A 13628-nucleotide genomic window follows, 5' to 3' on the forward strand; every position below is an offset into this window, starting at 1 on the left:
TTTTGAGGTCCTTCTGGAGTTGTTGGATCTTGTCTTTTACAATACTCGATTGGTTAACATAGAAACAACACCCCTCCCCAAGGAAAAGACAAAAACACCCCTCTCTGCTGTTAGTAAATCTAACCCTCACTGGTTTTATAGCACTGTGACAGCCTGTGAGTCTATTTGGCCTGGAGAGTAAGGATGGTCTGAGCCACTGGTTGGAGATCCTGGATGAAGTGAGAGGAAATCTGATGATAAATATCTGCGAAGTAGTCAGTCCTGCTGCCCCAGTGACGATGCCCAGTTAGGCCCAGGACTGCTTGAAATGGTTTGAAGTGAACCGCCCTGCTGCTATAAACCCAGCCATGGCAATCAGCAACGGCTCCTCACCAGCTACACCCTTAGTTTGGGAAAAAGGAATACTAGAGCATAAGTCCCACACCACCCAGCAGGTAGGCAGTGGTATCCTTGAGTGCCAGAGAAAATTGAGATACAAACATGGCAAATGTTTGTGAACCAGTATGCTCACAAAGCATGTTCCTGTGGAGTTAATGCAGATGTTATACCTAAGAGAGAGAGATGAGGGAGAGATAAGAGGAGGTCATGATGCTATGTGGCTTAGAGCAATTAACACACATCAAAGTGAGAACTCTAGTAAGACAATGGAAGAGATCATGAATGGTGGTTTTGAGTTTGACCCAGAAGGGACATACAACCAACATTCTCCAAAGAGTTCCGGCACAGCATTATTCAATAGCTGACACACAGAGGTTAAGGTCTGGAACAAGAGATGGTAAGACAGGGAGGTGGGATCAATATCATGTGAAAAGGTCACATATTAGAGATGTGAGGACCTTTGAGGAGCTTTGGACCACTTGTTCTATGTCAATGCCTAGGGGTTGAGAGACTGGAATGTGTACTGTCTATGTTTTGATCATGCCTTATGGATGGTTGTGTAAATGCTATAGTAGACTTTAGCAATTGCCCCACCTCTCATCTGGGGTGTTATGTATTCTTAATTATAATATTAAATTTTCCTGCATAGAAGGTAGAACATCTTCCTGCATATGCATTATGTCTCTTCCAGAACTATAAAGGCAGCCTCCGTACGTTTCTGGCCAATATTGATAGTAATTTCTAGTTTAATCATATAGAAAGCAAGCATTGTGGATAGGTACTTTGGAACTCAATCATGGTATTATAAGGATAATTATCTCCTTTTAGCCACCTCCTGCTGAGAGTATACTTTTACTGAACCTCAAATCTGCATACAGAGAGTTCACTACTGATGGGGGTGTGAGCAAGAGGAAGTAAAAGGAGAAAAGGTAGGACATATCCCAATAGTGTTGACTTGGGTCTTGGAAGATGTACGAGGCCTCATTCTTCTGAGACCAGAAGAGGCTGGTTGACCTTGGTGTCTTCTGAAATTTAAGAGGTCCTGTTGAGGTCAAAATTTATGAATGAGAATTATTTTGAGATGATGGTATAAAGGATTTGAGATGAGAAAAATAAATCCAGTAAGGGAAACCATTGAGCCTAGCAGCAATTTGGGAAGCAAGGGTAACCCTAAAGGAGTCTATACATTTAGGAGAGAGAGAATAGGGATTATGAGAGAACAGGACTAAGTACCTAATGTTGGTTGAAGAGGGAAGGGGGTGAGGATGAGTATTAGTCAAATAGTAATGGCTGATGTTCCTTCAAAGGAAAGTGCAAAAAATAGTGTAACAAAGGAGTAAGAAGGTGATCAAGGAGAGTTGATGGTTGACCCATGAGTCCAGGACAAAGTATTGGCCATTCACCTAGGAGCTTATTGAGGTTTGGTCTTTTGCTATCTATTGTAGTACTAAATACTGTTCTCCAAGGCCAGAACAATTCCTGTGGATGTGAGAAGATAGGAAGCCTCTAGCAGGGCTGTAATTTGGTGTGAATTGGTTGTAGACCTTTCTTTAGTTGTTACTAGCCCATGCTCTTTCCAAATAGCTACAAGTGACAAGAGAATGTAAAAAGCATAGAGTCTGTCAAAAGGTTTAGAGGTTGTCCCTTTGCTAATTGAAAGGTGCGAGTAAAAGCTATTAATTCAGCTATTATTCAGCCTGCTGGTTTCTGGTTTGTGGGGGAAGGGCCAGTGCTTCAACCATGATGTTGTCTGAAACGATAGCATATACTGCATTGTATATCCCTTCCTATACAAAAGAGCTGCTATCTATGTACATAGGTGAGCATAGATGAGCTGAGGCATTGTTCCCTCATGTGTATGTATAATATGTAATAAGTCTTTTAGAGTTTCAATGCAAGGGTGAGATGAGGAGTATTCCAGGATTGGTCAGGGGAGTAGATTTAAACATATTAAGAGGTGGACATGCCTGAAAGGTAAATGTTGTGTACCAATGCTTCCTGAAGAGAGAGAATTTAGGGAGGAGGGTACTGTTTGGAGACCCTTGTATGTCAGGAGATAGAGCAGGTGGTTAATAGATAAGGCAATAATAGGTGACCCAAAGGTTAACTTCTTTGATTCACATATAAGCTTAGCAGTGGGTGCAAGAAAGGGTATATATATAGGAGGTAGTCAAGAAGAGAGGAAGAAGGAATCCAGTAGCATAAGAAGCTGGCCTGGAACCATATCCAGAGGTTAGGCACAGCCCCTAAGTTGAGGGATATGGCCACCCACCAATCTCAAAAAAATATTAACCCAGAATTGCTCCTGTCTAAAGGAAATGCAGGGGCAAAGAATGGAGCAGAGACTGAAGGAAAGGCTATCCAGAGACTGTTCCACCTGGAGATCCATCCCATATGCAGACACCAAACCCAGACACTATTGCTGATGCCAAAAAGAACTTGCTAACAAGAGGCTGGCATGACTGTCTCCTGAGAGGCTCTGCCAAAGCCTGACCAATAACAGATGCAGATACTCACAGCAAACCATCGAACTGAACATGGAGACCCCAATGGAGGAGTTAGGGAAGGGACTGAAGGGAAAGGACTGATGAAGTTTGCAACCCTATAGGAAGAACAACCATGTCAACCAACCAGACTCCCCAGAGTTCCCAGGGACTAAACCACCAACCAAAGAGTACGCATGGAGGGACCCATGGCTCCAGTTGCATATGTAGCAGAGCATGGCCTTATCTGGCAGCAACGGAAAGGGAGGCCCTTGGTCCTGTGGAGGCTCAATGCCCCAGCATAGAGTAATTCTGGGGCAGTAAGGTGGGAGTAGGTGGGTGGGTGGGTGGGTGGGAGAGCACACTCATAGAATCTGGGGAAAGGAAGAATGGGATGGGGGTTTGTGGAGGGGAAACCAGGAAGGAGGATAACATTTGAAATATAAATAAATAAAATAACCAATAATTATTTTTTTAAGAAAAAGAAGCTGGCCATCCTTAGGAAGGATAGAATTTCATCCTTGGTGGTGAGGACTGTGAGTGACTGAACCCAGATTAGTAGCCTGAGGGGGTAATAGAAGGTGAGACCTTATTCCCCACCTGGACCGAAAGTTTAAAAACTAGAAGTGTCAGCCTGGCTTATCTGCAGGAATGAACAACAAAGAAGATTGACTAGGAATTGCCTGTGAAGGGATTTAGGATAAGACAGAGAGAATAAGAGACTAGAGCCTGGCCAAATATATGTGGGATGTTCCAGAACTCTTGGGTAGGACAGTCTAGATGAGTTGTGCAGAAATTTCAGTGTACGGGTTTGTCCAAGTAAAGGCAAGGATATTTTATGACTGAGGATTCAGAAGAATACAAAAGAAGGGATCCTTGAAGTCCAGGACAGAGAAATGGGAAGTCTCTGGGGGGAAGATGGAGAGGAGAATACAGGGGCTAGCTACTATAGGTGAAAGGCAACTATGGCTGACTTGATAAGTTGGAGATCCTGAACCAACCAGTATGTTCCATTGGGTTTTTTAACTACAAAATGTGAGTATTAAAGGGGGAAGAAGTAGGGTGGAGAAGATTTTTTAAAGAGGTCAGAGATAATAGGCCTTAAGTCCCTTGAGGCTTTGGAGAGGAAGGAGTGTTAAGGCTGGGTTCTATATTTTGTGGGATATTTGTAGTTGAATGATGAGAGGAGAGTGATGTTCGGCTATAGAGGGGTTTCAGTTATCCAACATCAAGGTATCTACCTCAGAGGCAAGTAACTGACGACCAGCCCTACAGCCATCATAGCTGCAGTGATTAAACCACCTATGCCACAGATGGAGAAGCAACTCAGCATTCTACAACCACTAAGAAACTCGCTCTGGTGCCGTGAGTGCTTTGATACGGACTGTAGGTCCCCTTCCCTTGTCCCCAGCTCCACACTCTTTCCATCTTCTTGTACAGATATCTGACATGACACATGACACATGCTTCTGGAGCAGTCACAATAAATAGCACAGATTCTGTGGCTTCAGTAACGGTCATTTATTTTCTTGTGGTTCCAGAAACTGAAAGTCCACCATCAAAATGATGTTATGGAAATGGAGAGACGGTTCAGTAGTTAAGAGTACCAGATGTTCTTCCAGAGCACATAGATTCAGTTCCCAGAATGCAAGTCACACCATCTGTATCTAAAGTTGAAGGACATCTGGTCTCTTTAGGCACTTCATGGACGTGATGTATAGATACACATGTAAGCAAAACACTGTACATAGGATTGATACCTGGTGGGGATTCTCCTGGCTTCTGTATGTTTCCCTATGTGTTTCCCATGTTGTTTCTTCTGAGCATGCTGGGGGAAAATAAAAGGAGGAAGAAGAAGACAGAAGATTTTTAAAAAGAAAGTTCTGGAATCTTTACCTCTTATAAACAGACCAGCTTCATTGAACTGGTAGACTCATTTAACCTTAATTATCTCCTTAAAGACCCTAAGCTAGTCAGATTTCTATTGCTATGACAAAATATTCAAAGTAATTAACTGATAAAAAAATTAAAAGATTTGACTCACAATTTTAAGATTACAATCCATAGTCAACTGATAACATGGCTTTGGGCCTCTGCTGAGGTGAAGCACACACGAAACAGAAACATCCAATGTGTGAGCCAGGAAGCAAGAGAGGAAGAGACCAGTCCTACAATCCCCTTCAAGACCTCAAATTCCTAAAATCCTCCCACATGGCCCCACCTCCTACAGGCTCAACCATCTTTCAGTGTGGACATCCCTAAGGAACAAACCTTTAAACATATTGGCATTTGAAGGATATTTATCCAAACCCAGTTGCTTATGGTTTAAGACTTCAACACATTGACTTTGAGGAACACAGGACAAGATGTTTAAGTCATATTGCTTTGAATATACACACTTGAGATAAAAGTTCAGATTACCAGAAAGTTTCATTTTCTAATAGGACCTGGAAGATGACTCTGCAGGTAGAGATGCTCACCACCCAGCCCAATGACTTTGATCACAGAAATCCACATGGTACGAGGCAAGAATAGACTTCCGCAAGCCAGCCTTTAGTCACTACATGAGTGCCATGCAATGTGTGCGTTATACATATAAGCAAAACACCATTCAGTTAAAATATAATAAAAATAATAAGACTTGTAAATTAGAGTCAAAACAGAGGTAAGATGTGGCAAAGGCTCTGAAAAGGCATGATGATGATGATGATGATGATGATGATGATGATGATGATGATGATGATGATGATGATGATGATGATGATGATGGTGATTGTGATGGTGATGACTGAAAATATATTCTGTCATAGAATACATCCCAAGCACAGTTCCCCTTACTTCTACTCCTCCCAGCCTCTTCCCACCTTCTCCTCTCCCCCAAATCCACTCCCCTTCCATTTCTTCAGAAAAGAGTAGGCCTCCAAGAGATGGCAGCCAACTATGATAAAACAAGATACAGTAAGACAAACAGAAGTCCTCATGTTGAGACTGGACAAGGCAACCCAATAGGAGGAGGAAAGTCCCAAGAGAAGGCAAAAGAGTCAGAGACACTTTCTCCCACTGTCAGGAGTCCCACAAAAACACCACACTAACAGTCATAACATACACAGACACGTGGAGGACCCATGCTTACTGCTTCAGCCTCTCTGAGCCCATGTGGGCCCTGCTTGGATGCTTCAGTGGGCCATGTTCTCCTGCTGTCCTCCATTCTCTCTGGCTCCTACGATCTTTCCTCCTCCTGTTCTACAGGGTTCCCTGATCTCTGAAGGGAGGAACCCTATGGAGACCTCCAATTTAGACTCTGTCCTCAGAATGTCTGCCTGTGGGTCTTTGTGCCCACTCCCATCTGCTGCTGGAGGAAGCTTCTCTAGTGACAACTGGAAAGAGCACCATTCTATGAGTATAGAAGAACATCATAGCAGAATGTCATTAGGCATCATCTCATTGCTTTGTTTTAGTTCGGTTGTTTTGTTTTGCTTTGCTTTGGTAATCCTGTTTGGTTCTACTTTATGTCTCTGGGCTATCCAGTCTCTGGTTGCTGGCCATCCACACAGTGTAGGATGTAGGCTCCCTTTTGTGATGTGGCCCTCAAGTTAAATCAGACATTGACTGGCCACTCCCACAAGTTCTGTGCCACCATTGACCCAGGACCTCTTTCAGGCAGAACAGATTGTAGGTTGAGAGTTTTGTAATTATGTTGGTGTCAGGTTTCCCTTTTTGTACCCTTCAGAGTACCTTCCTTTGCCAAAGAGACTATAACACAGAGATGAAGGCTCCGTGTGGGCACCAGCATAATTTCTCCACACTTAGTGAGCTGGGAGGATGTGTGCTCAGCAATGGGGGGTCCCGCTGTCAATTTTCAGAGAGCAACCTTCTTCCTTAACATTAGCCTGGGATGTTTAAGAATCTCCATGGAATTCCCTTGGCCAACAACTCAACTGAATGCAGTCCAATTCTGCCACTGGAAGCTAACCTGGTTACAAAAGATGCCGCTCCACATTTATTACTAGGAATCCTCACTAGGGTCTCCCTCGTAGATTCCAGGAACTTATCGCTGCACTAGGTTTCAACATCACCCCCCCAACACTCCCCAATTTCAGCTATTTCTCCCCATACTTTCTCCCTCCATCCCTTCCCCCTGCCTCTTGATCCTTCCTACCATCCACACCTGCCCACAGTCCACCCACAAAATGTATTCTCTTCCCACATCTCAGGAAAGTCCATGCATCTATCCCACCTACAGCTCTCCCCTTTATCTAACCTCTCTGGGTCTGTAAATTATAACTTGATTATCATTTGCTTAACAACTAATATCCACTTATAAGTAGATGTATACCATATTTGTCTTTTGGGGTCTGGGTTACCTCACTCAGGATGATCTTTTCTAGTTCAAACCACTAGCCTGCAAATCTTATGATATCATTTTTTTAACAACTGAGCAACACTCCATTGTGTAAATGTACCACCTTTTCTGTATCCATTCCTTAGCTGAGTGACAACTATCTTGTTTCTAATTTCTAGCTATTATGAATAAAGCCACAGTAACCATAGTTGAGCAACTGTCCTTGTGGTAAGACAGAGCACCCTTTGGGTATATACCCAAAAGTGGTATAGCTAAGTCTTGAGGTAGATTGACTCTCAACTTTCTGAGAAGTACCATATTGGTCTCCACAGTGGCTGTACAAGTTTGCACTCCCACTTGCAGTGGAGGAGTGTTCCCCTTGTTCCACATCCTCAACAGAATGAGCTGTCACTTGTGTTATTGACATTTTGACATATGACCTTATTCACAGTAGCCAGAAACTAGAAACAGGATAGATGTCACCCAGCTAAAGAATGGATAAAGAAAATGTGGTCCATTTACACAATGGAGTGCTATTCAGTTGTTAAAATAAATGACATTCTGGCAGGTGTAAGATGGGATCTCAAAGTAGTTTTGACTTGCATTTCCTTGATGGCTAGAGATGTTGAATATTTTTTTAAATATTTCTCGGACACTTGAGATTCCTCTATTATAAATTCTCTGTGTAGATCAGTACCCCATTTTAGATTGGATTATTTGTTTTTGTGATATCTAATTTCTTGGATGCTTTATGTATTTTGAATATTAGACCTCTATTGGATGCAGAGTTGGTAAGAATTTTTTTTCCTTTCTGTAGGCTGCCACTTTGTCTGAGTGATGGTGTCCTTTGCCTTATGAAAGCTTTCTAGTTTCATGAGGTCCCATTTATTAATTGGTCCATTTTAGTGCCTGTGTACTAAGACTGGTGTTCTGTTCAGAAAGTTGTCTCTAGTGCCAATGTATTCAAGGCTGTTCCCTACTTTTTCTTCTATCAGGTTCGCTGTTTCTGATTTTATCTTGAGGTCTTTGGTCCATTTGGACTTGAGTATTGTGAAGGGTAATAGATGTGGACCTATTTGTATTTTTCTAAATAAAGACCAAAACTTCTTCTAAAGTTTGACCAGCACCTTTGGTTAGTATGCGTTCTTTTTCTAATGTGTATTTTTCATTTCCTTATAAAAAGAAATCAGGTACCCATAAGTATGCAAATTTATATATTGGTCTTCAGTTGGAGTCCATTGATCAACGATTCTGTTTTTCAGCCAGTGGGGTTTTATGACTATAGCTCTCTAGTACAACTTGAAGTAGACTTCTAGCAATTTGTTGTTGTTGTTATTGTTGTTGTCGTTCAGAGTTGTTTTAGTGAACCTGGTCTTTCTTGTTTGTTTATTTGTTTGTCCATTTAAAGTTGAAAATAGTTCTTTCAAGGTCTGTAAAGAGTTGTGTTGGAATTTTTATTGGAATTGCATTGAACCTGTAGATTGCTTTTGGTAGGATGGCCATCTTTACTATGTTAATCCTATTGAGCCATGAGCATGGGAGATCTTTCCCTCTTATAACATCTTCTTCAGTTTCTTTCTTCAAAGGCTTGAAGTTTCTAATTATACAATTATATCACTTGCTTGGTTAGAATTACCCCAAGATATTTTATATTATTTGAGGCTTTTGTGAAGGGTGTCATTTCCCTGATTTTTCCCTCAGTTTATGTCATTTGTATACAGGGGAACTCCTGATTAATCTTAGCTCATCTTGTATCTAGCCATTTTGCTGAAAATGTTTATCAGCTGTAGGAGTTGCCTAGTGAAATTTTTAGAGTCACTTATATATATTATCATATCATCCTCAAGTAACAATACTTTCATTTGCTCCTTTTTGATTTGTATCTTCTTCATCTCCTTCAGTCGCCTTATTGTTTTAGCTAAGACTTCAAGTACTATATTTACTAGACATGGAGAGAGTGGACAGCCTTGTCTTGTTGCTGACTTTAGTGGGATTGCTTTGTTTCTCTCCATTGATAAGAATGCCGATTCTTAAGATTGGTGTGGACTATCTCAACTATAACTATGTACCCACAGCTCCTGGAGCAAGTGCTCCCAGGAAAGGATTCAAATGACAGAGCATGGTGATGTTTCAACCAACAGAAGAGCAGGAGAAACTCTGAGCATGCAGACTGTGGTCAGCCAGGCACGTTCTACCTCTCCACATCCTCCATCGAAGCCAGTGGTTCTCAACCTTCCTAATGCTGGGATCCTCTAATATAGTTCCTCATGTTGCAGAGATCCTTAAGGCTAAAATTATTTTCCTTGCTACTTCAAACTGTAATTTTGCTACTATTATGAATCATAATGTAAATATCTGTGTTTTCCCATGACCTTAGGTGACCACTGTGAAAGGGTCATTTGGCACACACACACACACACACACACACACACACACACACACCAAAGGGGTCACAACCCATAGGTGAGAACCACTAATCTCAGCAGTTCATCATGCACAGCTCATTCAGGTACAATCTGTACCCTGGACAGTTACTGTGGCTAATGGACAGAATTTAGGAAATTAATCTGAGATGGCTGAATGTTATTAATGCCTGGATCTAAGCTTCTAAAAACTGAGACATCCACTTGACAAATTTATCAGTGATACCCTAGTGAGCAAAATTCTTACACTGTACACATAAATTTCAATAATGAAAGACAGTTCATTTGATACAAAAGACAATTTTTGTCCCTAAAGTCATGCTCACACACACACACACACACACACACACACACACAAGCAAAGACTTGGCTTTAGCCCTTCTCATTTATAGTTAGTCAAGGTGTCTAACAGGTAACATTGGGTACCAGCGATGCTGGTAGAGAAACTAAAAGGGTATTTCTCTGCCATTTATCCTGAAAACTATAAACATTAACCAATTACACACATTTAGAAAATCAGAATTCTTACTCTTATGGTTCCATGGAAAGTTAAGGTGGGTGACTCTGAGGACACACAAGACACAAAAGCCAGAGTCTTGAGAAGCCAAGTCACTCCTACACTAAGGGTGATTGTAAAATGAGAGGAAAGAACACCAGGAGAAGGCAGCATGACAGGAGCGTTGACGCAAGTGTGAGGGGTCTGGAGCAGAGTGGCACTGTTGGTATGATTGACAGAAGAGAAGGCAGATCATCATATGAGATGAAACAACAGGGTCAGGTAAAGGAAAACAGTCTTGGTAATACCAGACTATTAGCTCTGTTTTCTAGGACTAATGAGAAACCACTACAGGACTTTGAGCTGAGGAAAGGATGGTAGCATGACTAGATTTACTACTTTAAATAGATCCCAGGAGTTAGAACATACAGGACTGTTTTTATAAAGGGAGTCAAGATTAGAAAGATAGACATGCAAAACTCTGGCTAGAACCTGTTGTAGCGATGGGGTAAGGTTATCACTGGAGACTCATTCAGCCATATATATTAAGCTCCTGTGTGCCAGGTTCTTACCTGAGCTGCAGAGGTGGAGAAGTTTAAGCAACAGCAAGACGAAACAAGCATAAGCCACTGGCAAATCAGACTTGGACTGGGAGGAAAGAATTCTATTGAGAATAATTTCAAGTCTAAAGCTCACCTACTGCATGTGAATAGAGGAATAAGAGGGAAGTTTGGGGAAAAGATTTCCTGTGTGGCCTTAAATGCTTAGAGTAATTGGAGATATTCTGAGCAGACATCAAAGTCAAGGATGGGGACAGAGAGATGGCTCAGCTGTTAAGAGCACTGACTGCTCTTTCAAAGGTCCTGAGTTCAATTCCCAGCAACCTCATTGTGGCTCAGAACCATCTCTGATGGGGTCTGATACCCTCTTCTGGTGTGTCTGAAGTCAGCTACAGTGTTCTCATATACATGAAATAGATAAATAAATCTTTTTTTAAAAAAGTCAAGGGAGACCACAGCTGACAGGGGAGATCTGTGGGTCATTTGCACACTTGCACACACAAAAGCCAAGTAAAGTCCTGGGTGAGACTCTACAAAGCAAATACAAAGTGTGAAACAACATTCCTGACTTGACGTAACCCTCGATGTACAATTACTCAGGTTTCAGGAAAATGAACTTGAAAATAGAGTCCCCCTCCTCCCTCCCTCAAAAAAGATTATAACTGAAGCAGTAAATGGAAAACTCTGACTGTGGGTGTGATGACAGCAGATCTCAGTCAATTGTGGGAAATTCTGCTGGTAATTCAGGACGAATGGAAACTAGTCCTTTGTCCCAGAGCTTACTGATCATCAATTCCAACGACGACAATTAGAAGAGACCATGGTAGGGTGCTCTCCAGAGATGCCACCTGTGAAGAGAGAAGGGAAGCACAAAGGTAAAAAAGGTGGCTTTTCTTCAGTTCTGATATTCTGGGACTTCAATCTCAATCACAAAGCATGTGAAGTCAAACACAGACTCAACTAGAGGTAGTCACTGGGCCTGAAAAATGCAGGTGAAGACACTCTCTTCCTCAAATATCTAGGAAAATTTGTCTCTGGGAAAGCAGTGACCCACAATTAGAAAGCTGTTTGCAAGGGTTCCAAGGATAGGAAAGAAACATTTGACAGTCAACATAAGGCTTATATTACCAAAATAGCTGCTCTGTGTAACATTTCAATATTCACAAGTGTTCTGAGTAATGTACCTGCATTCACAAGAAACAAATCCTCTGTTTCAGACAGATTTGTCTTCCCAAATACATCATCTCAGTAATCCAAGCTGTCTAATTCTTTAAACATTAACTCACGGCATCCTGCCACTTAGATTAAGCTGCCTGAAGCAGGCACATATCCCTTATGATCCTGCAAACCTCACGTCTCGACAGCTCTTTTGTGTCTTACTGCATAAGCTTTATGATGGTAAGGGATCACAAGCTGTCATTTGTCACTTTGGGGTGGCAGTAATTTAGCATCTAATGAGCAAAATTCACAAGCCTGCCAGGAAATATAGAAGTTCAGGAGACAACTCTGGGAGGAGGCAAATAGGAGATACTTTAAAAGGGGGCTGCTTGTGGGTGGAAATCCAACTAACATAAAGCAAGCTCTAGAGTATACTAGGGAAGCAAACGCAAGAAAGGAACTCTAAGGCAGGTTATTGATAGATATAGACTAGGCTACAGAGGCAGTTGAGGCCATGTTTGAACTAGAAATAAAAATAGTAACCCCATTATTAATAGTAGCCTTCATTTATCAAGTGCTACGTCCTGCAGTCCTGTGCACGGTGTAGGACGTTCTGCAATGTAATAATGTGTTTGGCCATTACCGCAATCCCACAGACTGTTGAATCATCCAGCTCCTCCACACTGCAGTTTATAAATCTGAAAAATGGAAATTATAATGGATCCCAAAAGCACCCACAAGAAATAAAAGGCAAAAGGAAAAGATGTAATGGATTTCAGAAAACTCTAAAAGCATCTGTAGAGCAAGGAAAACATCAGGGTGAAAGAGCAACTTATGAAAAAAGAGGCAAACCTCTGCAGATCGCACGTCTGGGGAAAGGTTGATATTCAAAATGCACAAAAAGCTCAGCTCTACAGCAAAAAGCAGAGAAAATCACAAGACATAAATAGACACTGTTCAAAGAAGACATGCAAGCAACCAATGAGCATGGACTAAAAATGCTTAATGGGTAAATTAAAGCCACCGTGTAACATAACTTCCCAGCTGTTACAATAGCAGTCATCAGTAAAGTGAAAGAAGTGATGGAGATAAGAGGACAGGTACCCAGGTACACTCCTGTGGAACTGGGAATTAATACAATAATCATGGAAAATAATAAAATGATTAAACATACACCCAATACATGCACATACACACAGCATTACCGTGGATCAATAGTCAGTTCAGGTTCATAATCTACTAATGGACTTTATTTAAAGTCTTAGGAACTGTAATTTGAGAGAGGTGAGTAGCTGTGACTATCTGGTCTGAAGGAATCAAAACAGTGTTGGATAGGAGCTAAGTGATAGGACTATGTGAAGAAATAGAGGAAAATATATACTATGTGGAAATAGGCGTCATACTAGTGTCCAATAACCTCTTGATCCACACCAGATGGTTGTCATTGAGGTTGGTCATTTTTTACTTTTTATTTTATTTATAAGACAATTCAAAACTAAAAACACCAATAACTTGTTGATCAGAACTCCCAGCTCCCACCCCCTGACTTTCACTATGCACGGAACTATGGATGAGGCCATTTATTTTGAGAACCTTCCAGTTCTTTTCTTTCCCAATGCCTCCTCAGTGCAAATCATCTCTGCATATAAAGGATGTGTACAAGGGCCGAGAGATGGCTCGGTCATTAAGAGCATTGGCTGCTCTCCCAGAGCACCTGAGTTCAATTCCATCACTTAAGTGGCAGCTCACAACCATGAGTGACTACAGTTCCAGGTGATCCAGCACTGC

The sequence above is a fragment of the Mastomys coucha genome, unplaced genomic scaffold (genome assembly GCF_008632895.1).
Source record: "Mastomys coucha isolate ucsf_1 unplaced genomic scaffold, UCSF_Mcou_1 pScaffold21, whole genome shotgun sequence".
NCBI classification, from domain to species: Eukaryota; Metazoa; Chordata; class Mammalia; order Rodentia; family Muridae; genus Mastomys; species Mastomys coucha.